At 38.4% G+C, this 27,233-nt stretch overlaps 1 long non-coding RNA gene and 1 pseudogene across 1 annotated transcript in view; both read right to left on the reverse strand.

Moving 5' to 3' along the window:
* LOC111762831 (uncharacterized) overlaps nucleotides 1-27,233 on the reverse strand; it is a 58,587-nt gene that overhangs the window by 17,545 nt on the left and 13,809 nt on the right. The window lies entirely within an intron of this gene.
* On the reverse strand, nucleotides 332-1,192 carry LOC101446016 (microtubule-associated protein RP/EB family member 1 pseudogene; annotated as a pseudogene).

Here is a 27,233-nt window from a genome sequence, read left to right on the forward strand (position 1 = left end):
AGAACATGCAGGAAATGGACACAGAGAGTGACAATGAGGGCAAGGGAGAAATAAATAAATTTTTTTAAAAAATTCAATTCAGTCTTTCCATTTGTCTACTGAGGTCTCCAATCCAATAAAATCATCTTCTCCAGCAACCAGTGTTTCCACCAACCACACGGTGAGCCCCTTGATCAGTCGCTTTGTTCCCTGGTGAACAAATTAGATGTTAACACTGCTCTGCTACAAGGCAAAAGTTGTTAACTCATACTTAATGGAAAAGGAATGAAACTTCTGCAAAGTACAGTTTTTGCAGGTAATTTTTGCTTATGAAAAGAAACCAGTGCTTATTTTACAGGTAAGCACATGATTTGGAGTGAAGAATTGGGATGTTGCTCTGTTGGTCCAGGTTGTTAATTCTCTTCTTGTTCCTCCTGCAACCTCTTTCATCAGGTATCACAAAGCCTTCATCTGTGGCATAGAGAATGTCCTCAACCCTCTGCAATACAGGATCACTTTCCCTTGCTTTCTCCCGGCAAACCAATTCAATGTTCCTTAGTTTTCCAAAGAAGAAATCTCTCTCCTTCTCCAAGTCTTCGACAGTAAGTGTCAATATGTTGACCTGCTATGTCAGTTCAGCTCTTTCATCATCCCCATATCCTACAGAAGGATTCTTTCTCACCAGACCCGGGCCAGCCTTAGGAGTTGCAGCAGTTCTCTGGGCTGAAATGGGTCTCCATGGAAATGCATTGCTAGAACTGAGAGGTTTCTTTAGTTTATTCAGAGATGGAACAACAAGGGAGGGAGCCACTGCCAGACCTTGTCTGGCAGCTATAGGATCAGAGTCTTTTCCATCACAGTTTGCATCAAAAAACTTCTTGAACCATTGAACAAATTCAAAATTGTCCTGAAATTTTCCTTTTACTTATTTATCCACAGGAATTATTTTGTCAACACCCATTCTCTAAAAACATGCTTATAGTATCTTGAAATTTGGGATGTATTCAGGTTCTAACTTAGCTTGGAATTTCACATTCTTCAAAGCAATGAAGCCAGGAAACAGCATGTCCATAAAGTGACATTAGGCAGCCCCTGAGCACAATTGTTCAATCTTTGTTAAATTCAACTGCAGATTCTCATTGATCCATGTCAGCATGTCATGTTGACTAAGGTTATCACTGGTCACTGATGTCAAGTATATGTTCACTGCCATCTTCGGCTCTCAGCAGGACTGCATCCACTGCCTGTTTCTGGCTCTGGTTCCATCTTCGTTCAAACTGCCTAGGGTTTTATTTTTATTTGTTTTTTAATAGCAGCCACCCTAATGGATGTGACATGGTATCTCGTTGTGGTTTTGATTTGCATTTCTTTGATGGCTAATGATGTTGAACATCTTTTCATATGCTTTCGGACCATTTGTATATCTTCTATGGAGAAATATCTGTTCAAGTCTTTTGCCCATTTTTTACTTAGGCTTTTTGTTGTTGTTAAGTTGAAGAATTTCTTTATATATATACTGGATTTTAATCCTTTATCAGATATGTGGTTTCCAAATATTTTCTCCCATTATGTAGATTGTCTTTTTACGTTTCATTATAAAGTCCTTTGTAATGGAAAGGCTGAATGAAATTTAATGAGCTCCGATTTATCTTTATTTTCTCTTTTGTTGCTTGTGCTTTGGGTGTAAAGTCTAAGAAACCATTGCCTAACACAAGGTCCTTGTATTGGTTTGAGTCTTTTGTGAACCCCAGAAAATCATGTTCTTAAATTGAACCTAATTTGAATATTTGATTAGATTAGAACAGTTAAAGGCTATTTGATTAGATTGCTCCAGTGGGACATAGCCCAAGGTGGGTCTTTTTTCTTCCCTAAGACATACTACAAAAGTAGGTCTTTTTTCTTAGGAAAATATAGTCAGAGCTAGCTTCCTTAGGCTATATATAAAATCTTAATGTCAAAGGCAGTACAGATACTACAGATAGTTTTTGAACCGATCTAAAAACAAGCACAAATCTACTATGTTTTAAAAAACAGGTAATCTGAGGTTTTTGTCAAAAGTACTTCACACATGTAACCAAAATGAAAGAGCTTGTGGACAGTTTTCAGTGAGAAGATAAAAGGGGTGAAATATAAATTTTATGGATAAATACATGTAAAATAATTTAAAATAAGCTAACAGAACTAATTTTTAAAAATTTCTCTCCCCTCCCCCACCCCCCAGTCTGCTCTCTGTGTCCATTCACTGCGTGTTCTTCTGTGTCTGCTTGTATTCTTGTCAGGTGGCACTAGGAATCTGTGTCTCTTTTGTTGCATCATCTTGCTGCATCAGCTCTCCGTGTGGCAGTGCCACTCCTGGGCAGGCTGTGCTTTTCATGTGGGGCAGCTCTTCTTGCAGGGTGCACTCCTTGTGTGGGGGGCACCCCTATGCAGGGAGCACGTCTGCATGGCATGGCACTCATTGCACATGGCAGCACTGTGCCTGGGCCAGTTTACCACATGAGCCAGAAGGCAGGCCCTGAGCACCGAATCCTGGACCCCCTATATGGTAGCAGGTCACATCCGCTTCCCCAGAACTAATTTTTAAAAAAATGAAAATACTAGTCAGGCACAAGTTTTTGTTTCTCAGTGCCAGACTTCTCAATGTTTATCAGACTACTGTTACTATTATTAAAAATCTAATTTTTTGGGAAGCAGCTGTGGTTCAATCAGTTGGGCTCCCGTCTACCATATGGGAGGCCCTGGGTTCACGTTTGTGAAGGCAAAGCTGGCCTGTGCACCACAGAGAACTGATGACCCATACACTGTGGAGAGATGGTGCAGCAGATGACACAACAAAAGGGAGACAAGCTGATACAGAAAAAATACACAGCAAATGGACACAGAGAAGAGACAGCAGAAAGCAAAGGAACAAGCCACAAGGGGGGGTGGGGATAAATAAATAAATAAATAAATAAATAAATCTTTTTTTTAAAATCTGATCTTTAACTCAGAGCACTAGCTATAATACTGATTTGCATTTGTAAAATGCAAAACTGATTTGCATTTGTAAAAGACTGTTTTTCCAGCTGAATTCTTCTGGTCCTGAAAAAAAACTTTAGGTTTATTACTGAAAGCAGACTGTGTGATGCTAACAGAATTTATAACTACTTAAGTGCTTTTTTATATAAAGTGACAGTCCCCCCCAAAATCCATCTGCTAATTGCCCAGTTAAAAATGTCTGTAAACATTGGTTCATAATTAGCATCTTAAGAAGTATAGGGAAGCGAATGTGGCTCAAGTGATAAGGCTTCCACCTACCATATGGGAAGACCCGGGTTCAATCCCTGGGGCTTCCTGGTGAAAAAGAAGAGAAAATGTGCCTGCATGGTGAGCCAGTACCTGCGTGGCGAGCTGAGTGCCCGCACAGTGAGCTGAGTGCCCATGTGGATGGCTACACAGCAAGCTGAGTACCCATGTGGTGAGCTGAGTGTCCCTGCAAGTGCCTGTGGGGTGAACCAAGTGCCCACATGGTGAGCCAAGTGCCCTCATGAGTGCCCGTGTAGTGAGCCAGTGCCCACGCAGCGAGCCAAGTGCCTGTGCAGCAAGCTGAGTGGCTGTGCAGTGAGCCAGTGCCTACACAAGTGAGTCACAGAGCAAGATGATGAGATGAAGGGGAGAGTCAAGGTGACGCTCAGCACTGACCAGGAACTGAGGTGGCACAATTGACAGGGAATCTCTCTCCACATCAGAGGTCCCCAGGATCAAATCCCAGTGAATCCTAGAGGAGAAAGACATGAAAAGAAGACAAAAAGAGAAATAGATACAGACGATCACACAGCAAATGGAAACAGACAGCAAAAAACAACAGGGGAAGGGAGGGGGGAGGGGAAAGGAGGGGGAGGAGAAGGGAGGGAAGGGAAGGGAAAACAAAGAAATATAATGGCCTTTCCTATTGAGTGGTGTGATTATTAAGTAATTAATATTATACCTTAGAACACTATCCCACAAGTCTGTTCCTTTTATGTATTGTCACTTAAGCTCTTCATGAATTCTACAACCATCAGTGAATTCCTATAGTGCAATAAAAATTTTTATGGTATACATAATTGGGGAGAAATGGTCCTGATGGGTATTTTTGAAAGTTTTAGGAACATGAGCAATCATTTTAATCCTGGAGTACTTTATAAACAGAGAAATAAAAGCCATAGACACAGAAAAAAACAGCAGTCACAGAAAGAACCCTCTAGTAGTTGAAATCTATGAACCCGGGAGAGGGAAAAGCCACAGATGGAGCCACCCAAAGCAGAACTAGCAACGCGGCCATGCTTATCATCTGTTTCTTGAATCCCAGAAGACTTCAAGGAAATGTGTCCTCTTAGTCACCAGGGTCTGGGCATGGTTGGCACAAAGCAAATGGATCAATGATATCGGTACACTCCATTGATGATCACAGAGGCATCCTGCTAAATATCAAGAGCCATGAGCTCACACTGGAATATACACACTCAACATTTGTGGTCAAATTCCAAGAACCCAACTTAATAACTCAGCACTAGGATCCCACTGCAATTCTCTTGAGAATTACATTCTTTATTTTTATTTACATAGTTTTAAAAAGATTTATTTTTTTAATTTATTTCTCTCCCCTTCCCCCCCAGCCCAGTTGTCTGCTCTCTGTGTCCATCCGCTGCATGTTCTTCCATGTCTGCTTGTGTCAGCGGCACCTGGAATCCGTGTACCGTTCCGCTGCGTCATCTTACTGCGTCAGCTCTCTGTGTGTGCGGTGCCATTCCTGGGCAGGCCGCACTCTTCTCACGCTGGGCAGCTCTCCTTATGGGGCGCACTCCCTGCGAGTGGGGCTACCCTATGCGAGGGACACCCCTGCATGGCAGGGCACTCCCTGCGGGCTTCAGCACTGCACGTGGCCCAGCTCATTACATCGATCAGGAGGCCCTGGGTTCGAACCCTGAACCTCCCATGTGGTAGGCAGACGCCCCATCTGTTGGGCCAAATCCACTTCCCAAGAGAATTACATTCTTGCACACTTTTTCCTCTATGTTTGCACATACTACCAAGGACTTGTGTTACATAACTTCTTATTTCAAAAAGAGCATTCCAACATTAACCTACCTGTCAGTGAGGGATATCTATATTTCCCTCTAAATAAATTTCTACATTCTGGGTTTTTTATGGGAGTGACAGCAGTGTTTCCCAAATTTTTAGTTGGGCTTCTCTGAAGTGAGATCCAATTCTGTCCTATCAGCTGGATTTTTTAATTTAAATGAGACATATATGTAAACGTATGCACACAGAGAAAAATTGCAAAGTTAGGCACTAAAATATTAACAGGGCTTATCTCTTGCTCATCCCTTAAGGGGTAGGATTATGGGTGATTTTAAGTTTTCTTCCTTTGCATATCTGTATATTCTCATTTTCTATAGCAAACATCTATTCCTTTTATAATTATAAATGATGGAATATAGGGTAAAGAGAAAATGTAGAAATGTAGAAATACATGCCATGGCAAAATGAGCAAAATTATGTCCACATTTACTCAGGCACATTTTCCATGCTGCCTCATCAGCTTCCCCCATTGCGCACAGATTTGCAGTCATGTGTTTTCAGTACATTTAGAGTAGAAAATTAACTAGAAACATCTGGATTCTGAATAAGTTGCAAGAGCTATATCCCTTGCCCTCTGTTATTCCTCCCAATCTCTCCAACCCTTATTATCCTGGGAGCGTGGCATTGTGGAAAAGCCAAGGGCAGTTAATACAAAAGTAGTTACAACATGCTAATCAAACACACTAATAAATACACACTAATCAAATTTATAACACATATCAAATTTACTTACCCAATTTCCTACTTCCATTCTTTTACCACTCTTGTTCATATAATTATAAATTTGAGAGAGAACTCAGAGCTCATTCAACTTCCCACATAAAGCAAACACTGACCTCCTAAAGAATTATTGTCAATCAGTTGCTAAGGACTACTTAAAGTGACAGAGTGCCCACTCTCTCTGTAGGTATTATATGCAGCAGGGCTCTTGGGTGCAAACAACAAAACCCATTCCAGAGAATACAATCAGAAAAGAAAATTATCAAAGATATCAGTTAGCTCACAGAATCTTCAGAAGGTCCAGAAAAGCATATTTGGAGTCAATGCAGCAAGAACAAGGTCCAAATTACAGTGTTAGATTGTTCACTTGGAAACTCTACTGTCACCATCACTGGGCACAGGCTCTGCAACAGTCTAAAGCCTGAGCAACTGTGAACTGCATCCAAAAGCTGAATGTCCCTCCACCAGCCTCACCAAGGTGACTTCTACATTGGCACCACTTTGGTTAAAATTGTGTTTCATGTTGGCTTCCAACTGGCAGAACTCTGGGAATATTTGCACACTAACTTCAAGGAAGGCTATGAAAAGGAGTTCTGGCTTCTACATTGGGGGTGTGGGTATCATAATTTGGGAAATTACCCAATTGTTTAAGCAAGATTGTAGGGGAAATAGCAACCAAAAGAATAAAATATCTAGAAATAAATTTAAGCAAAGAGGTAAAGGACTTGTACACAGAAAACCAAAGATCATTAATGAAAGAATTTAAAGAATCTAAATAAATGAAAAGATATTTCATGTTCAAGGACTGGAGAACTAAATATTGTTAAGATGTCAGTTCTACCCAAAGCAATTTACAGAGTTAACAAAACAGCAGTTAAAATTCCAACAAAAAAGAAAAAAAAGAAAAAAAATTTCAACAATCTTCTTTGAATAAATGGAAAAGCCAATTATCAAAGTCATATGTAAGGTTAGGGGCCCTGAATAGCCAAAACCATCTTTAAAAAGAAGAACAAAGTTGGAGGATTCACAATTCCAGATGTTAAAACTTACTACAAAGTTACAATAATTAAAGTACATTGTACAGTAATCAAAATAGTGTAGTAGCACAAGGACAGACATATAGACCAGTGGAATTGAATTGAGAACACAGACATAAACCCTCACAACTATGGCCAACTGATATTTGACAAGGATGCCAAGTCTACTCTGTTGGGAAAGAACAATCTTTTCAATAAACGGGAAAACTAGATATCCGCATGCAAAAGAATGAAGTTACCATCCTACCTCATACCATATACAAAATGGAAAAACTAAGTAAATATAAAAAATAAAACTATAAAGCTCATAGAAGAAAACAGGGAAACATCTTCAGAACCTTGTATCAATGGTTTCTTAGACTTTAAACCAAGCATATGCAACAAAAGAAGTTAGAAATATGTATTTTAAAACCTTTGACACTTGTACGCTCTTGAGCTCAGTTATTCTGCATTAAAGATTTTTTCCTAAGGAAATATTTGGGAATATGTACTGCTACAGGGTTGTAGCATTTTGATATTATTAATGAATTGCAAAAAGAAATATTGGATTATGTTTGTAATCTGATCAGTACCTGGGCATGATTGAGTTATGATTAGGACTTTGAGCCCCACCCACCAAGGGGTGGGGACTCAACAGATAAAAGGCATGGCAAAAAACAGAGTTGAGGGTTTTCTGATGTTGGAGTTTTGATGTTGGAGTTTGATGCTGAAGACTTAAGCTGGAGCCCCGGGAATTCAGCACACAGAGGAAAGAAAAGCCAGGATCAGAAAGAAAGGAACCCTGAACCCAGAGAAAAGCAAGCAAGCCTGAACCCTTGCAGTTGTCGGCAGCCATCTTGCTCCAAACAGACTTTGTTGAGGGAAGTAACTTATGTTTTATGGCCTGATATCTGTAAGCTCCTAGCTCAAACAAATACCCTTTATATAAATTAACCATTTTCTGGTATTTTGCATCAGCACCCCTTTGACTGACTAATAGAAGGGTTTTTCATCAGTGTTGTTTATAGTTACGAAAATTTGGAAAGAAACCAAATGTCCAAAGGAGGAAGTTGTGCTTTTTAATATAATTTAATTTTTATTTTTATTTTTTAGGGAGTTGGTTTTAATAAATTATGGTATATCCCTTGGGTGAAATGCAGCAGAGGGAAGCAGTTGTGGCTCAACTGATAGGGCATCTGCCTACCATATGGAGGGTCCAGGGTTCAAACCCAGGGCCTCCTGACTCATGTGGTGAGCTGACCCATGAGCAGTGCTGCCACGCGCAAGGAGTGCCATGCCATGCAGGGGTGTCCCCCACATAGGGGTGCCCCACACGCAAGGAATGCACCCTGCAAGGAGAGCTGCCCCATGCGAAAAAAGCACAGCCCACCCAGGAGTAATGCCACACACTCAGAGAACTGACACAGCAAGATGACACAACAAAAAAAGTGACACAGTTTCCCAGTGCTGCATTACAAGAATGCAGGCAGACACAGAACACACAGCGAATGGACACAGAGAGCAGACAATGGGGGGAAGGGGAGAGAAATAAATAAAAATCTTAAAAGAAAAATGCAGTAGAAAAATATGTGGTGAAATTGGAAAATGTTAGTGTTATAAAACAATATAAATGAAACAATGTTTTGATATGAAATGTATAAATATTCTCAGAGAAGTATTGGAAGGATTCATACCAAGATATTAACACTGGTTATCTTAATATATAATAGAACAGGATGATTTTTCTTTCTTAATTTCTATAAAAATATGTATTAATTTTAAAGTAAGAAAAAAGTTATAAATGTATAAAAAGAAAACCATGGGTATACCATTTAGATTTAAGATAGCTTAAATGAATATCATAATTAAAGCTACCAAGTTTAAGGATACTAGCCCCCTTAATAAATATTTGAAACCTGAAAGTCAGATTAGCGATTTAAATATAGCATTGGTACTACTTCTTGAAAGTCAACAAATTCATTATATAAACAACTAAAATAGGACATAGATTCCTAAAACAACATTCTAGAAACAAGAGTCATATTCTGAAAATATCCTGAACTCATCTTCCCAAAGTCTATAGGGTAGAAATGAATGTCTAAAATCCTGGAATCAAGAGGAAAAAGAATGGGAAAAAACAGACCAGAGGAAGTAAATATGGCTCAAGCAGTTGAGCACCTGCTTCCCACATAGGAAGTCCTGGGTTCAATTCCTGATGCCTCCTAAAAACAAAGAAACAACCAACAATAAAACAAATGAAAAAAACTCAGTAGAGCCAATGTGGTTCAGTGGTTGGGTGCTGGCTTCCCACACACGAAGTACCAGCTTCAATCCCTGGTCCCTGGTCCCTCAAAAACAAAAACAGACCAGAACAAAATATGCAGGAACCGTGGGATGATTACAAAAGATATGATATATGCATAATAAGAATACCAGGAGAAGAAAGAGTAACAGAAGAAAAATGTGAATTAATAAAGGCTGAAAATTTCCCCAAATTAGTGGCAGAATCCAAACTACAGTTTCAGGAAACTCAGAAAACAACAAGAAGGATAAACATAAAAAATTCTGTATTAGGCATATCATATTCAAATTGCACAAAACCAAAGACAAAAAAAGGAAATGGTGAAAGAAGCCAAAAGAAAAAAATACCTTACCTATAAAGGAACAACGATAAGAAAATATTGGACTTCTCTTCAGAAACCATGCAAGCAAGACAAGACTATAGTGAAATTTTAAAGGGAAAAAAAAAAAAAGTCTTCAAATGTGAAGAGGAAAAACAACTTTCTCAAAAATTGAGAGAACTTGTCACCAGTAGATGACTTGCAAGAAATGTTAGAAGTTCTTCAGGAAAATATAAAGAAGTTCTTAAAGAGAAAGAAAATGACCTAGCTTAGAAAATCAAGTCTACAAAAAAGGAAGAGTGTCAGGGAAGGAATAAGAGAAGGTAAAATAAAAGCTTCTATTTTTCTTATTCTTAATTGATCTAATAGATACTTGTTTGTTTATAGTATATATGTTGTTTTATGCAATTGCTTTTCCCCCATTTTAATCACTTTCATGTGTACAATTCAGTGACATAAATTACATTCACAATAATTTGCTACCAATACCATCATGCATTACCGAAACTTTTTCATTACCAAACAGAAATTCCATACCAATTAAATATTAACTCTCCATTCCCTACCCCTACCACAGCCCCTGATAGCCAATATTATAATATCTTACTCTATGACATTGCTTATTCTAATTATTTCACATCAGTGGGATCATACAATATTTGTCCTTTTGTGTCTGATTTATTTTACTCAACATAAATTCTTCATGCTCTCTTACTTTTCTTTGCAGGCTTTAAAATTTTTCTTTATGCTTACCTAGGTCTATCTTAATATGTGTTATCTGTTTAGTCATATTTTCCTTCAGTTCTTTGAATTGATTTCAGAGATTTGTGTGATAATCATTGATTAGTTGTCTTAAATCCTGTATGGCATGAGGATATTTGGTTTGCTCCTTTGTTTGGACCATCTCTTCCTGTTTCCTAGTATGCCTTCTAATTTTTTGCTATGTCTAGGCATCTGAATATGTTGGTCAAATTACTCTGGGTGAGCAATGTAATAAGGGATGGGAGGAATTGGGAATACGCTTCATAAAGAGTACACTACATACAAAGTAGTACAGTGTTATTTGAAAATGAACTTAGATTAGTTCTTAGTATAATACTAACTCTAGAGCAAACACTTAAAAGTATTTTAAAGCAATAATTGATATACTAAGAGGAGAGAAAATGGAATCATATAAAATGCTCAATTAAAACCAGAGAAAGTAGAAAAAGGAAGCAAGATTTAAAAACAAGCAAATGCAATGAATAGAAAACAGTTACAAACATGGTAGATATTAATCTAACGATATTGATAATCACTTTAAATGTGGATTGTCTAAATTAAAAGAGAGAGACTGTCAGAGTGGATAAAAATCAAGAATCAACAATACTTTTTTGTTGAGGATTGAACAATGACCCCACAGAAAGCATGTTATATACATAATTTTTGGTCCTGGAACAGAGTGACATAATATGTTTGAACAACACAAAAGAGGCAGGTGAGAGCAAAGATGTATCGGAGTAAGGAAATGACACCAGATGGTAACTTGCATCCAAGGAAGAAATAAACGGAATCAAAAATGGCAAAAAGGAAGGTTGACATAACAAACTATAAATATAAATATGTACTTCCTCTCCTTTTTTTTCTTAACTTCTTTAAAAGATATAAGATTACATGAAGTAACAAGTATTATAACAAAGCTGGGTTTATTACATATATAGATATAATATGTACAGAATTATTGAACAAAAAAGGGGCAAGGAAATAGAGCTATGTAGAAGTAAATTTCTATATTTCCCTGGAATTAAGTTAGTGTAAATCTGAAGTAGATTCTGAGGATAAAACATGTATTGTAAGCAATAGAACAACTAAGTAAACAACATGAAAATATAATTAATAATAATTAAATCAATTAAAATGTTACAGTAGAAACTATCCATTTAAAATAAAAGAAGGAAATAAAAGAGGAATAGAGGGAAAAATGAGTATATATAAAACAACAAAATACCAGACATAAATCCAACCTTATCAATAATAACATTATGTGGGTGTAGTTGAAAATATAATCAAATGCAGAAACTTAAATAGGATAAATCATAAATATCTAACTATATGTTGAGAGGAGAAGCACTTTAGATTCAAAGATACAAAAGAGTTGAATGTAAAGGATGGAAAATATATTTACAAATAAAAGAGCTGAAGTGGCTTCACAAATATAAGATAAAATAGACTTTAAAACAACAACAGATTTTTTTTAAAAACTAAAGTTAAAAGAGGGATTTTGAGCCCTGTATGATGATATATGCATGTTTGTTTTATAAGTTCACAACCTTTACTATACATTTATTATTTATGTATGGTCATGTATGAATGATATACTTCAATAAATTTTTTAAAATAAAAAAGATTTCATAATGAAAAGAGTCAATCTATCAGTAAAACATAACAATTACAAATACAAATAAACCTAATAGGGTCACAAAATATATGAAACAAAAATTGACATAATTGAAAGTAGAAATAGGAAATTGAACAAAAAAGTTGAAGACCTCAATGTATTACTTTAAAAAATGGATAGACTAATGAGGCAGGAAATCAGCAAGGATTTAGAAGACTTGAACACAGCCTAATGCAACTTGATCTTAAGACATCTTTAGAATACACCAGCCAACAATAGCAGAAGAGTTGTTTTTCTCAAGAACAGAAGATTCTCTAGGTCATACATTAGATCATAAAACAAGTCTCAATAAGTTTAAAAGGATTAAAAGACAAAAATATTTTCTCTGATCACAATAGAATAAAATAAAAATTAATAATTAAAGGAAATTTTAGAAATTCAAATATATGGAAATTAAACAACACATTCTTTTTTTTTTAATTCATTTTTAAAAAAATATTACATTCAAAAAATATGAAGTCCCATTCAACCCCACCGCCCCCACCCCCCACTTCCCCCACAGCAACACTCTCTCCCATCATCGTGACACATTCATTGCATTTGGTAAGTACATCTCTGGGCATCGCTGCACCTCATAGTTAATGGTCCACATCATGGCCCATACTCTCCCCCATTCCATCCAGTGGGCCCTGGGGGGATCTACAATGTCCTGTACTTGTCCATGAAGCACCACCCAGGACAACTCCAAGTCCCGAAAACGCCTCCACATCTCATCTCTTCCTCCCATTCCCCACACCCAGCAGCCACCATGGCCACCCTTCCCACACCAATGCCACATTTTCTCTGTGGACCTTGGATTGGTAAACAACACATTCTTAAATGACCAATGGGCCAAAGAAGAAATTTAAGGGAATTTAGAAAATACTCTGAAATAAGTGGAAACAAAAACATAGAATACCAAAACTTACAGGAAGCAGCTAAAGCAGACCTTACAGGAAAATTTATATCTGTAAAATGGTTTATTAAAAATAATAAAATATCAAATGAATAACCTAACATTCCACCTTAAGAAACTATAAAACAAAACAAACTAACTCAATACAAGCAGAAGGAAAGAAATAATAAAGACTGGAGGGGTGGTGTACGAAAGAAAGGAAAGAAAAAACATAGAGAAAAATCATTGAAATCAAAAGTTAGTCCTTAGAAAGTGGATGTGGCTCAAGCAGTTGGGCACCTGCCTACCTACCACATGGGAGGTCCCAAGGTCAGATCCCAGAGCCTCCTAAAGAAGACGAGCAAGACAGTGACCTGACACAATGGACTGTTGCAAGATTATGCAATGAGGAGACACAATGAGGAAAACACAATGAGAGATCCAACAAGCAGAGAGTGGATATGACTGAAGCAATTGGGTACCTCCCTCCAACATGGGTAGTTCTGGGTTTGGTTTCCAATGCCTCCTAAAAAGGAAGACAAGCAGACACAGAGAGAACACAATTAACAGACAAAGAGAGCAGACAGTGAGCGTAAACAATGGGGGGGGGGGGGAGAAGTAAATCTTTTAAAAAATACTTTATAAAAAAGTTAATTCTTGAAAAGATCAACAAAATTGACAAATATGTAGCCTGGCAGATGAAGAAAAAGATGTGATAAGTCTCAAATTACTAAAATCAGGAATGAAAGGGATATATAACTAATGTATTTGCAGAAATAAAAAGCATTATAAGGAATACTGCGAGCAACTGTATGCCAAGAAATAAGATAACTCAGATGAAATGGACAAATTCTTAGCAAGGCACAAACTACTGAAACTGGCTCGAGGGGAAAAAAAACCCTGAATATAACAAGTAAATGAATTGAAACGATAATCAAAAACTTCCCACAAATAAAAGCCCAGGACTAGAAGGCTTCACTAGTAAATTTTACAAAACATTTCAAAGGAATTAATACCAATCCTTCATAAACTTCCCAAAAAACAGAAGAGGAAAAACTACTTCCCAACTCTTTCTATGAAGCCAATAGTAAGCTGATAAGAATACCAGACAGCAACACTGTAATAAAAGCAAACTACAGACAATATCATTTGTTAATATACATGCAAAAATCCTCAACAAAATACTAGCAACCCAAATTGAGTGGGAATGCAAGGTAGATTCAACATACCAAAATCAACGTAATAGATTGGTCTTCATCTTAATTGAATAAAGGACAAAAACGACATGATCATGTCAGTAGACAAAGGAAAAGTATTTGACAAAATCCATCCACCATCATGATTAAAAACACTCAACAGACTTGGAATAGAAGGTAACTTCCTAAACCTGATAAAGGGCTGCTAGAAAATATCAAGCACAAACCTCATAATTAATGGAGGAAACCAAAAAGCTTTCCTCCAAAGATGAAGAACAAGATAAGAATGTCCAGTCTCCATTTCTAATCAACATTATAATGGAGGTTCTAGTTAGAGCAATTGGGAAAAGAAAAGATATAAAAGACATCTATCTAGATCGAAAAGAAAGAAGTAAATAAAAAACAAAAACATCATCTCTATTCACAAATGTCATGAAGGTGTTCATAGAAAATCTTAAGAAACCCACTAAAAAGCTTTTAGAACTAATAAATGAGTTTGGCAAGTTAGCAGAGTACAGGATCAATATAAAAAATGATTTGTTGATTTGTGTGTCTATACACTAACACTAAATCATCTAAAAATTATATTTTAAAAAATTCAATTTACGATAGCATCAAAAATAATAAAATACCTAGGAATTAATTTTTGAAAAGAAATGCAAGGCATACTTTGAAAGGTATAAAACATTTTTGAAAGAAACAAAAGATCTAAATAATTAAATAAATATTTGGAAATCACACATCTGGCAAGGGTCATGATACATAAAGAGATCCTACAACTCAACAATAAAAAGACAAATGACCCAATTTAAAAAATGGGCAAAAGACAGGAATAGACATTTTTCTAAAGAAAAAATACAAATGGCAAAAAAGCACATGAAAACACTAGCTATTAGGGAAATGCAAATCAAAGCGACAATAAGATATTTCAAACCTCCTAGAATAGCCACTATTAACAAAACAGAAAACTGCAAGTGTTGGAGAGGATGTGGAGAGATAGGAATGCTGAATCACTGTTTTGGTGGGAAGGTAGAATGGTATAACCTTTGTGGAAGACAGTTTGGAAATTCCTCAAGAAACCTCATATAGAATTGCCATGTGAACCAGTAATCCCAATACTAGGTATACACCCCCAAAGAACTGAGAGCAGTAACACGAATAGACATCTGCACACTGACGTACATAGTGGCATTATTCATAAATGCCAAAAGTTGGAAACAATTCAGGTATCTATCAAATGACAAATGAATAAACAAACTGTGGTATATACACAGGATGGAATATTATTCAGTTGTAAGAAGAAATGAAGTCATGAAGCATGTGACAACATGGATGAATCTGGAGGATATGGTGACTGAAGCAAGTCAGGCACAAAGATATTGTGTGGTTTTGCTAATATTAAATAAAATGAGCGAACTTATTAAGTTAATAGCTAGAATATAATTCACCGGAGAATAGAATGTGGTTAGATAATGGAAAGATGAGGTTTAATCTGTGCAGAATTTGTAAAAAGTTGTTTGGAAATGAATAGAAATGGTGACAGTACATCATAGGATTTGTAATTAGTAGCACTAACATATAGGTATGATAATAGTTTTTGTTTTTTTGTGGGGTTTTTTGAGTAATGAAAATGCTCTCATATTGATTGAATACACAACTTGGTGATTATACAAAATGCCATTGATTGTACATTTTAGATAAATTATATGATTTATGAACAAAAAAACATAATAGGGGGGAGCAGATGTAGCATAGTGGTTGAGTGCCTATTTCCCATTCATGAAGTCCTAGGTTCAATCCCCAGTACCTTCTAAAAATTAATACTAATACTAATACTAGAGTGGGTTGGAGGACAAATATACTAAATGTAAAATATGGACTACAGTTAGTAATAATACTTTGACGATGCTGCTTCATAATTTGTTACAAATGCTTCACAACAATACAAGGTATTTGTGGTATTTGTATGGGAGCCCTGTATGATGTTATTCATGTTTGTTTTATAAGTTCACAACTTTTATTACCCACTTATTGTTTATGTATATTCATGTATGAATAATATACTTCAATAAACTGTTTTTAAATAACTTACCTTTCTTTACCACCAGCATCACCATCTGCACCTAGAGACCTGTAATTGATATCGTATCTATAAATTTGCTTATTCTAGGTATTTCCTAGAAGTGAAATCATACCATATGTGTCCCTTTGTGTCTCTTTTTTTTCACTCAATCTAATGTCTTCAAGCTTCATCCATGTTGTAGCATGTATCAGAACTTCATTCCTTTCTTTCCTAAACTTTATTTTGTACATTTAATAATTGAAAATATAAACAAAAACTAAAAAGAAAACAGTTGAATAAAACATACATTGCTCAATTAAATGTATATGTAATTTTTAAAAATCATACAATGAATTACACAATTTATTTGGTCCATAGTAACACAATCATACAGTATTTGTCCTTTTGTGTCTGGCTTGTTCACTTAACATAATGTCCTCCAGGTTCATCCATGTTATCATATACTTTACCACTTCATTTCTTCTTATAGCTACATAATATTCCATCCTGTGAATACCCCACAGTTTGTTTATCCATTCATTTGTTGATGGACACCTGTGTTGTTTCCAACTTTTGGCACATGTAAAAAAATCCTGCTATGAACATATGTGTGAAGATGTCTGTTCATGTCACAGCTGTCAGTTCTTCTTTCCAAATATTTTCTCCCATTGAGTTGCCTGCCTTTTCACTCTTTTGACAAAGTCCTATGAGGTGCAAAAGAGTTTAATTTTAAGGAGGTTCCATTTATCTATTTTTTTCTTTTCTTGCACATGATTTGGGTATAAGGCCCAAGACACCACCACCTATTACAATGTCTTGAAGATGTTTCCCTACATTTTCTTCTAGTAGTTTTATGACTCTGACTTCTATATTTAGATCTTTGATCCATTTTGAGTTGATACTTATATAGGGAGTGAGATAAGGGTCCTCTTTCATTATTTTGGTTATAGATATCCAGTTTTCCCAGCACCATTTTTTGAAGAGACTGTTTTGTCCCGTTAACATTAACTTGGTAGGTTTGTCAAAAACCAGTTGACTGCATAGGTAAGGGTTTATTTCTGGATTCTCAATTCTATTCCACTGATCAATCTGTCTATGTTTATGCTATTACCATGCTGTCTTGACCACTGCAGCTTTGTTTTGTGTTTCAAGGTCAGGCAGTGAAATTCCTCCCACATAGCTCTTCTTTTTAGAGTGCTTTTGACTATTTGGGTGCACTTTCCCTTCCAAATGAATTTAATAATTGCCTTTTCTAATTCTTTAAAATAAACTGCTGGGATTTTGATTGGTATTGTATTGAATCTATAGATCAGTTTGGGTAAGAGTGACATCTTCATGACATTTATTCTTCCAATCCATGAACGTGGAATGTGTTTCCATTTGTTTAGGTCTTCTTAAATTTCTCTTAGCATTGTTTTTGTAGTTTTCTGCATATATATCCTGTACTTCTTTGGCTAAATTAATTCCTAGGTATTTGAGTCTTTTCGTTGCTATTGTAAGTGAAATTTTACCCCTGATTTCTTCCTCGGGTTTTTCAGTACTAGTGTAAAAAAACATTATGGATTTTTGTGTGTTGATCTTGTATTCTGCCAGTTTGTTGAACTTATTTATTAGCTCAAGTAGCTTTGTTGTGGATACTTCAGAATCTTCTAAATACAAGATCATGTCACCCACAAACAGTGAGTTTTACTTCCTCATTTCCTATTTGGATGCCATCATTTATTTATTTTCTTTTCTAATTGCCCTAGCTAGAACTTCTTGAATAACAATGGTGACAGCGAGTATATCCTTGTCTTGTTCCCAACCTTAGAGGGAAAGCTTTCAACCTTTCCCCATTAAGTATGGTCATGGCTGTGGGTTTTTCATATATTCCTTTGATCAGATTGAAGAATTTTCCTTGTTTTCCTATCTTTTGAAGTATTTTTACCAAAAAAGGATGCTGGATTTTATCAAATGCCTTTTCTGCATTGAATGAGATTATCATCTGGATATTTTCCCTTCAGTTTGTTAATATGTTGATTACATTTATTGATGTTCTTATGTTGAACCTGCCTTGCATAGTAGGAATAAATCCTACTTCGTTGTGATGTATAAGTCTTTTGATATACTGTTGGATTCGGTTTGCAAGTATTTTGTTGAGAATTTTTGCATCTATGTTCATTAGAGAGACTGGTCTGTAATTTTCTTTTCTTGTAGTAGCTTTACCTGGCTTTGGTATTAGGGTGATGTTGGCTTCATATAATGTGTTGGGCAGTTTTCCCTCCTCTTCAATTTTGTGGAAGAGTTTAAACAGGATTGGTGTTAATTCTCTTCAGAATACTTGGTAGAATTCACCTGAGAAGCAGTCTGGTCCTGGACTTTTCTTTGCTGGGAGATTTTTGATGATGGATTCACTCTCTTTAAATGTGATTGGTTTGTTAAGTTCTTCTATTTTTTGTAGCATCAGTGTAGGTTGTTTGTGCATTTCTAGGAATTTGTCCATTGATCTACATTGTCTAGTTTCTTGGCATACAGTTTCTCATAATATCCTCTTCTGATTCCTTTATTTTAGTCCTTATCTTACATTTGGTATATTTTTCCCCCAACCCACCCTATTATTATTTTTTAAATATATTTTTATGACAGAAGTTGTAAACTTACAAAACAATCATGCACATGTATAGAATTCCCATACAACAGCCCTCTATCAACACACCACACTGTGGTGGAACATTTGTTACAAATTATGAGCTAATATCATCAGTCTGTTGCCACTAACCATGGTCCATAACATACATTTGAAAGGAATGTTCTGTCTGATCTGAGTGGGTTTGACAGGCTAGTAAAAAACGACTTGATGCTATATAGATGTGGGGGTATATTTCTGAACCATAAATTTGGTTCCATTGGTCTATGTGTCTGTCTTTATGCCAGCATCATGCTGTTTTGTTTTTTTTTTTTAACCACTGTAGCTAGGTAATATGATTTAAAGTCCAGAGGTAAGAGTCCCCCAACTTCGCTTTTCCTTTTTAAGATATTTCTGGCTACTCAGGCTTCTTTACCCTTCCAAATAAATTTGATAATTGTGTTTTCCATTTATTTTTAAAATGCTGGTGGGATTTTTATCAGGATTGCATTGAATCTGTTTATCACTTAGAGTAGAAATGACTTTTTTAAAGATTTATTTTTTTAATTTCTCTCTCCTTCCACCGCCCCCTACCCAGTTGTCTGCTCTCTGTGTTCATTCACTGTGTGTTCTTCTGTGACCACTTCTCTCCTTATCAGCGGCACCAGGAATCTGTGTTTCTTTTTGTTGCATCCTCTAGTTGTGTCAGCTGTCCATGTGTGTGTGGCGCCATTCTTGGGCAGGCTGCACTTTCTTTCACTCTGGGCGGCTCTCCTTACGGGGCACACTCCTTGGGCGTGGGGCTTCCCTACTCAGGGGACACCCCTGCGTGGCACGGCATTCCTTGCACGCATCAGCACTGCGCATGGGCCAGCTCCACACGGGTCATGGAGGCCCGGGGTTTGAACTGGGTACCTCCAATGTGGTAGGTGGACGCCCTATCCATTGGGCCAAGTCCGCTTCCCATGAACTGACATTTTAATGATATTTAGTCCTCTAATCTGTGAGCATGGAATGTTCTTCCAATATTTTAGGTCTTTTTTATTTCTTTTAACAATGAGTTGTAAATGTTTTCTGTATACAAGTTCTTTACATTGTTGATTAAGTTTATTCCTAAATATTTGGGTTTTATCATCATATTTTATTTCATCACTTTTTTGGCACTTTTAATTACATTTACTTATATAATCTTCATTTCTAGACTCTCTTCCAAGCCTCTCTATCCTGTCTTGTCTTTTCAGACTGAAAACACCCTTTAGTGTTTCCTGCAAAGCTGATCTCTTGATCATAGACACTGTCAATTTCTGTTTATCTGTGAATATTCTAAACTTTCCCTCATTTTGAAAGACAATCTTGCCAGATATAAGATTCTTGACTGGAAGTTTTTCTCTTGCAGTATCTAAATATAGCATACCACTGTCTTCTTGCCTCTGTGGTTTCTGATGAGAAATCGGCACTTAATCTTATTGGGCATCCCTTATATTTTATGCATTGCTTTCCTCTTGCTGCTATCAGAATTCTCTGTCTTTGGCATTTTACATTCAATTAATATGTGTGTCAGAGTTGGTCTATTCAGATTTATTTGGATGGGAGTACAAGGTGCTTCTTGGACATGGATATCCATGTCCTTCAATAGGGTTGGAAAATTTTCTACCATAATTTCTTCAAATCTGCCCCTTTTCCCTTCTCCTTTCTGGACACCCATGACACATATGTTTGCATGTCTCTTGCTGTCATTTAGTTCCCTGTGATATTGTTCAATTTTTTCCATTCTTTTTTTTTAAAAAATATGTATTTTATTTATTTCTCCCCATCCCCTTGTTTTTCACGTGCTGTGTCTGTTTGTCCTCCTTGTTTCTTTAGGAGGCACAGGGAGCTGAACCCAAGACCTCGGATGTGGGAGGGAGGTGCCTAATCACTTGAGCCACCTCTGCTCCCTGCTCTTTTGTTGTTGTTTTCATGTCTCTCATTATTTTTCCCTCTGCATCTCTTGTTGCATCATCCTGCTGCATCAGCTAAACGTGCCTGTCTGTAGTGTATACTTGCTGTCTTCTTTTTCATTATCATTTAAATTTGCCTTTTTTTTTTTTAAAGATTTATTTCTCTCTCCCCACCACACCCCAGTTGTCTGTTCTCTGTGTCTATTTGCGACGTCTTCTTCTTTGTCCGCTTCTGTTTTTGTCAGCAGCATGGGAATCTGTGTCTCTTTCTGTTGCGTCATCTTGTGTCAGCTCTCCATGTGGGCAGGCTGCACTTTCTTTTGCACTGGGTGGCTCTCCTTATGGAGCACACTCCTTGCGCGTGGGGCTCTCCTACGCGGGGGACACCCCTGCATGGCAGGGCACTCCTTGCGCGCATCAACACTGCACATGGGCCAGCTCCACACGGGTCCAGGAGGCCCAGGGTTTGAACTGTGGATCTCCCATGTGGTAGACAGATGCTCTAACCACTGGGCCAAGTCAGCTTCCCAAATTTACCTTTATTTAAAACCAAGAACTGCAGGTTAAGGTGCGGTCCATATATATTGACAATAGTCCAATCACTGTTTAATTGTATACTAAGAATTAATAAAAATTGAGACCAGTTTCTAACCCTGTGTTCAAATGACACCTTACTTGGGGTGTTAGAACTTTTAATGCTAAATAGTCCCATAGTGAGGGAAAGCCCGACAGTGCAGCCATCCAAGCCATGAGACTTGCGCTACAAGACACGGGACTATGAGTAAACTCTAGCCCCCACCACATGCCCTTGAGTAAACTCAGGGATGGTCTTCAAAGCACTGAGTCATGGGGCGAGGACAGTGCGCATGCGCCGCGCCACGCCGCCATTTCATCTCCTTCCACCATTTTGTCTAGTAAATCTATAGTTACCATATATAGACATATTGCTGTCCCAACCAATCAGATAATGTTTCCGCATTCACCCTATATAACTCCCGTCCACTATCCCTTCCCCAGACTCGCTCGCAGATCGCGCATAAGCCCGCGCGCTCTGGCTCCCCCGCTTCTGCCAATAAAGCTGTCTACGTCTCCTGGCCAGTGGCTTGCGTGAGTTTGTAGCACGGTCCCCCTTCGCTGACTAGCAGCCCTGGCCAGCAGTCCCCGGCGCACGGCTGGTGAGGTGTGTGCTGGTGAGGTGTGTCGACAGCCCGCGGCTCGCGAAGGCGGTGCGAGGAAGGCTTCCAGCAGCCACCACGGCGGCGGCGGAGAAAGTGAAACCAACATCCATGCCGGCGGTGGGACTCCCGCCCATAGGTTAAGGTTTTTAACTCCCCCGCCCCAGAAGGAACTCTGGGAATATCAGGGAACTCCTGGTTGGGAAATCCTTAACTGACCATATATTGATAATTAATGTATGACTTATAAACAGACTTCAAATACATAGAGAACAGTTCATGCATGTGGTAATAAAATACCTAAAGGTAATTTTGCATCAACTCTGCTCTGAAATTTGTCATTTAAAATGTCTGGAATATAGGATATCACAAAGTACTGCTGGAGCAAAGTGCTTCACTGAATACTGCATGTTTTACTCAAAACACAAGACCCAAGAAGCAGCACGTACCAGGTAAGGAAACTGGCAAGTTGCCCTATTTTGAGGCTCCACCTTTGAGCTATGTAGCAGAGTGGTTAAAATAGCTGACTGATCACCTTCAAGACAATAAGTAAAATCAAAAAAGTTTTAATTCCTTGATGTTCACTGTCTTCTTTAGGAGGCACCAGGAACCTCTGCTCCCTGCTTTGTTGTGTCTCTCATGATGTTTTTTTCTTCTTCTTGTGTTAGCCTGCTGCACCTGCCCATTGTGACAGCTTGCTGTCTTCTTTAGGAAGCACCAAGATCATCAACCTCCCATATGGTGGCGTGAGCCCAGTCACCTGAACCACATCTGCTTCCCCCATTCTTTTCTTCATTTGTTCTCTTTTATGTTCACTTCCAGAGGCCATTTCTTCAAGCTCACCAATCCTTTCTTCTGCCTCCTCAAATCTGCTATTATATGATTCCAGTGTATTTTAAATTTCATTTATTGCTCCTTTCATTCTCATAAGATCTGCTATTTTTCTATGTATGCTTTCAAATTCTTCTTTGTGCTCATCCAGTGTTGTCTTCTTTTAAAAATTAAATTTTATTTTCAAAGAAGCTTTAGATTACATAATTGTTACATAAAAATTATAAGAGATTTCCATATGTCCCATCTCCTCCCCCCCACTTTCCTACATTAACAACATCCCTCATTAGTGTGGTACATTTGTTACAATTGAAGTATTGCTACTAACCATGGACTATGGTTTATAGTTTATACTCTGTCCTTTACAATTGTGTAGGTTATGACAAAATATACAATGGCCTGTATCTGTCACTGCAATGTCATTGTCTTTTTTTTTACTTTCTCTCCCCTCCCCCTATCAGTTGTCTGCTCTCTGTGTCCACTCGCTGTATGTTCTTCTGTGACTGCTTCCATCCTTATCAGCGGTACCAGGAATCTGTCTTTCTTTTTGTTACGTCATCTTGTTGTGTCAGCTCTTCATGTGTGCAGCGCCATTCTTGGGCAGGGTACACCTTCTTTCGCACTGAGCGGCTCTCCTTACGGGGATGCACTCCTTGCACGTGGAGCTCCCCTACACGGGGGACACCCCTGCATGGCACAGCACTCCTTGCGCGCATCAGCACTGTGAATGGGCCAGCTCCACATGGATCAAGGAGTCTGGGGTTTGAACCGTGGACCTCCCATGTGGTAGGCAGACGCCCTATCCATTGGGCCAGGTCCGCTTCCCCCAATGTCTTTTTTTTTTTTTTTAATATTTGTTTGTTTGTTCGTTTGTTTGTTTCTCTCCTCTTTCCCCCCACCCCGGTTGTCTGTTCTCTGTGTCTATTTGCTGCATCTTCTTTGTTCGCTTCTGTTGTTGTCAGCGGCACGGGAATGTTTCTTTTTGTTCTGTCATCTTGTTGTGTCAGTTCTCCATGTGTGTGGCACCATTCCTGGGCAGGCTGCACTTTCTTTCATGCTGGGCGGCTCTCCTTATGGGGCACACTCCTTGCGCGTGGGGCTCCCCTACGTGGGGGACACACCCGCATGGCACGGCACTCCTTGCGATCATCAGCACTGTGAGTGGGCCAGCTCCACACGGATCAAGGAAGCCCAGGGTTTTGAACCGCGGACCTCCCATGTGGTAGACGGACGCCCTAACCACTGGGCCAAGTCTACCGCCCCCAGTGTCTTCTTAATATCCTTAATGTTTTTAGCCATCTCATTGAATTTATTAAGAAGATTTGTTTGAACGTGTATGATTAGTCATCTCAACTCCTTTATTTCATCAGGAGGCTTCTCTTGTTCCTTTAACTGGGCCTTAGCTTTCTGTTTTTTGTTATGGGTTGTATTTTTATTTTTATTTTTATTTTTTTGGCATCTGGCTTACTAGATGTAGTTATTCTGGGTGCAGTTTTTCTCTTTAGTTTAGAGCTTTCTTGCCCTTTCTTCCTTTCTGGTTGTGTAGTAGGAGCCAAGGATGTAATTGGTGCTGTAAACTGTGGAGGCTCAAGCTGCCCTCAATGCCCCAGGGACCAATGAAGGTTCTCCCAACTTTCTCCTTTGCCAGGGGTAGGGACAGAGCCACAGCCTTGTGTAATAATCCATGTTGTGCAGGTAAGCTTCATGCCCCTTTCTTCCCTGATTGAGGTAGGGATGGTGCTGCAGGTATGGGTAGCAGTCTATGCCATGTGGGTCCAAAATGACCACAGTTGCCCTGGTAGACTTCTGACAATTCAGGTAGTGCCAGCCAAATGTACCTGCAGTTACCCTGAGAGGATGGTACAGGGCCCACCAGCTTCTTCTCTGCTAGAGGTGGGGCTGAAGCCTAGGCTAGGTTGCAGTCAGATATGGATGAAAGAAGCCAGTCCCTACCATTATTGTGATTTTCAGTCAGCCCGGCCTCCCTTCATGCTGGGGGTGGAGTCAAATGGCAGCTACTGGTCTCTTTCCTACTTAGACAGGTTTAACTTTAGCTGTTCTTAAAGTTATACTTTAACCAGCTGAATTTACTCATCAGTAGCTGTAGTCGTTGGTCAACCATCTCTTCCTCCTCTGTTTTTAGGAAATGGAGCTTCCAATTCTAGCCACAGAATAGCTCCTGAGGCAGCTTGCGCTGCCAGAGTAGGGTGACCACTGGCCTCTGCATCATGGCCTCTATTTTCCCAGAGAGGCTGGCACAGGTCCCCCAGCTTCCTCCCTGCCTGAGGTGAGCCTGAAGTTTATGCTAGAGCTGCAATCTGACCTGGATGGGAAGAAGCTGGTCTCTATCAGCATTGGGATTTTCAGTCTCCCCTGACAGAATTAAAATGGTGGCTCCCAGCCTCTTTCTGACTTGGATAGATTCAAAATTTAGCTGTTCTTAGGATTATACTTTATCCCACCGAATTTATTAATCAGTAGCTAAAGTTGATGCCCAACGTCTCTTCCTCCCCTGGTTTTGGGAAGTGGAGCTTCCAAATCCAGTCACAGAATAGCTCCTCATGTGGCTTGTGATGCCACTGAGGATGGGCACTGACCTTTGTGGCGTAGAGTGAGCTACTTAGGAATCTTCTCTGCAGATGGTCAGTCTCCTCCTTCCTTTCTTTCAAAGATGTTGCAGAATGCTCTTCTGGTCTTCTGGAACCCCCAAACAGGTGCATTAGATAGCTCTGGGTGACTACTAACTGCCCTGTAGCATGAGCAGACTCTAGGAGCTCCCTATTCTGCCACCATTCTTACTTGTTGTCTCAGCTCATGTTTTTTTATCCACTCTGTGAGCCTGTATCCTTTGATTGGGGAGTTTAATTGATTCACATTCAGTGGTATTACTATAAATGCACTATTCCTTTCTACCATTTTATTCTTTGGTTTTCATAGGTCATAACATACTTTTGTCTGCCATTTTACTTTTTTGGTTATTCTTTCTGCTATTCTTCTATATTCTCCTCCATGCCATACTCTCCTGTCTTTTTATTCCAGGTTCTAAGGCTTCCTTTAATATTTCCTGCAAAGGTGGTTTCTTTTTTGCAAACTTTCTTAGTTTCAATGTGTTTGTGAATATTTTATACTCACCTTCATATTTGAAAGACAATTTTGCTGAATAAAAAATTATTCACTGGAAGTTTTTTTCTCTCAGTATCCTAATTGTATCATATCACTGTCTTCTCACCTCCATGGATTCTGAAGAGAAACCCATGCTAAATTTTAGTGAGCATCCCTTGTATGTGATGGTTTGCTTCTCCCTTGTTGCTCTGAGAATTTTCTCTTTGTCTTTGATATTTGACATTCTGAGTAGTATGTGTCTTGGAGTAGGTCTACTTGGATTTATTCTGATTGGGGTACGCTGCACTTCTTGGACATGTAAGTTCATTACTTTCATGAGAGTTGGAAAATTTCCATCTATTATTTCCTCAAATACTCTTTCTGCCCCTTTTCCCTTCTCTTCTCCTTCTGGAAATCCCATAACATGTATGTTGTTGCGTTTTGAGTTCTTTCAACTCTCTGAGTCCCTGCCCATTTTTTTCCATTCTTTTCTCTCTCTGTTCTTTTTTCTCTTCATTTTAAAGTATTAAGTATTTTAAATATTAAATATTAAAGGAAGTCTTAGAACTTGAAATAAAAATACAGGAGAGAGGGAAGCAGATTTGGCTCAATGGATAGAGTGTCCGCTTGCCACATGGGAGATTCACGGTTCAAACCTAGGGCTTCCTTGACCCATGTAGAGCAGGCCCACATGCAGTGCTGATGCATGCAAGGAGTGCCGTGCCATACAGGGGTGTCCCCACGTAGGGGATTCCCACACACAAGGAGTACATCTCGTAAGGAGAGCTGCGCAGAGCAAAAGAAAGTGCAGCCTGTCCAGGAGTGGCACCGCACACACAGACAGCTGACATAGCAAGATGACACAACAAGAAGAGACACAGATTCCTGGTGCTGCTGACAAGAATAGAAGTGGACACAGAGGAACACACAGCGAATGGACACAGAGAACAGACAATTGGGGGGGAGGGGAGAGAAACAAATAAAAATAAATCTTTTTTAAAAAAATACAGGAGAGGTTTGGAGGAGAGTACTGAAGAAAGAATACCAGAAGGGACAACTAAAAGAGTAAAAAGACAGAAAAAAATATGATATGACATGTGAAAACAAATGAATAAAGTGGTGGAAGTAAATAGTACATTTACAGTAATATCATTGAGTGTGAATGGACTAAACTCCCCAATCAAAAGATAAAGGCTGACAGAATGGATCAAAAAACATGAGCTATCCATATACTGCTTACAAAATCTCACTTTAGACCCAGGGATACAAAATGGCTGAAAGTAAAAGGTTGGAAAAAGATACTCCACACAAATAGTAACCAACAAAGAGCAGAGGTTGCTATACTACTATTGGACAAAACAGACTTTGAATGCAAAAAAAGTTATGAGAGATACAGAAGGCCATTATATATTAATAAAAGGGACAATTCACTAGGAAGATATTATAGTCATAAGTGTCTATGCAGCTAACTAGGGTGCCCCAAAACACATGAGACAATCTCTGGGAAATATTAGGGTAGAAATAGACATATCTACAATAATTGTTGGAGACTTCTATACCCCACTCACATCA

The sequence above is a fragment of the Dasypus novemcinctus genome, chromosome 17, assembly GCF_030445035.2.
Source record: "Dasypus novemcinctus isolate mDasNov1 chromosome 17, mDasNov1.1.hap2, whole genome shotgun sequence".
Taxonomy (NCBI): Eukaryota; Metazoa; Chordata; class Mammalia; order Cingulata; family Dasypodidae; genus Dasypus; species Dasypus novemcinctus.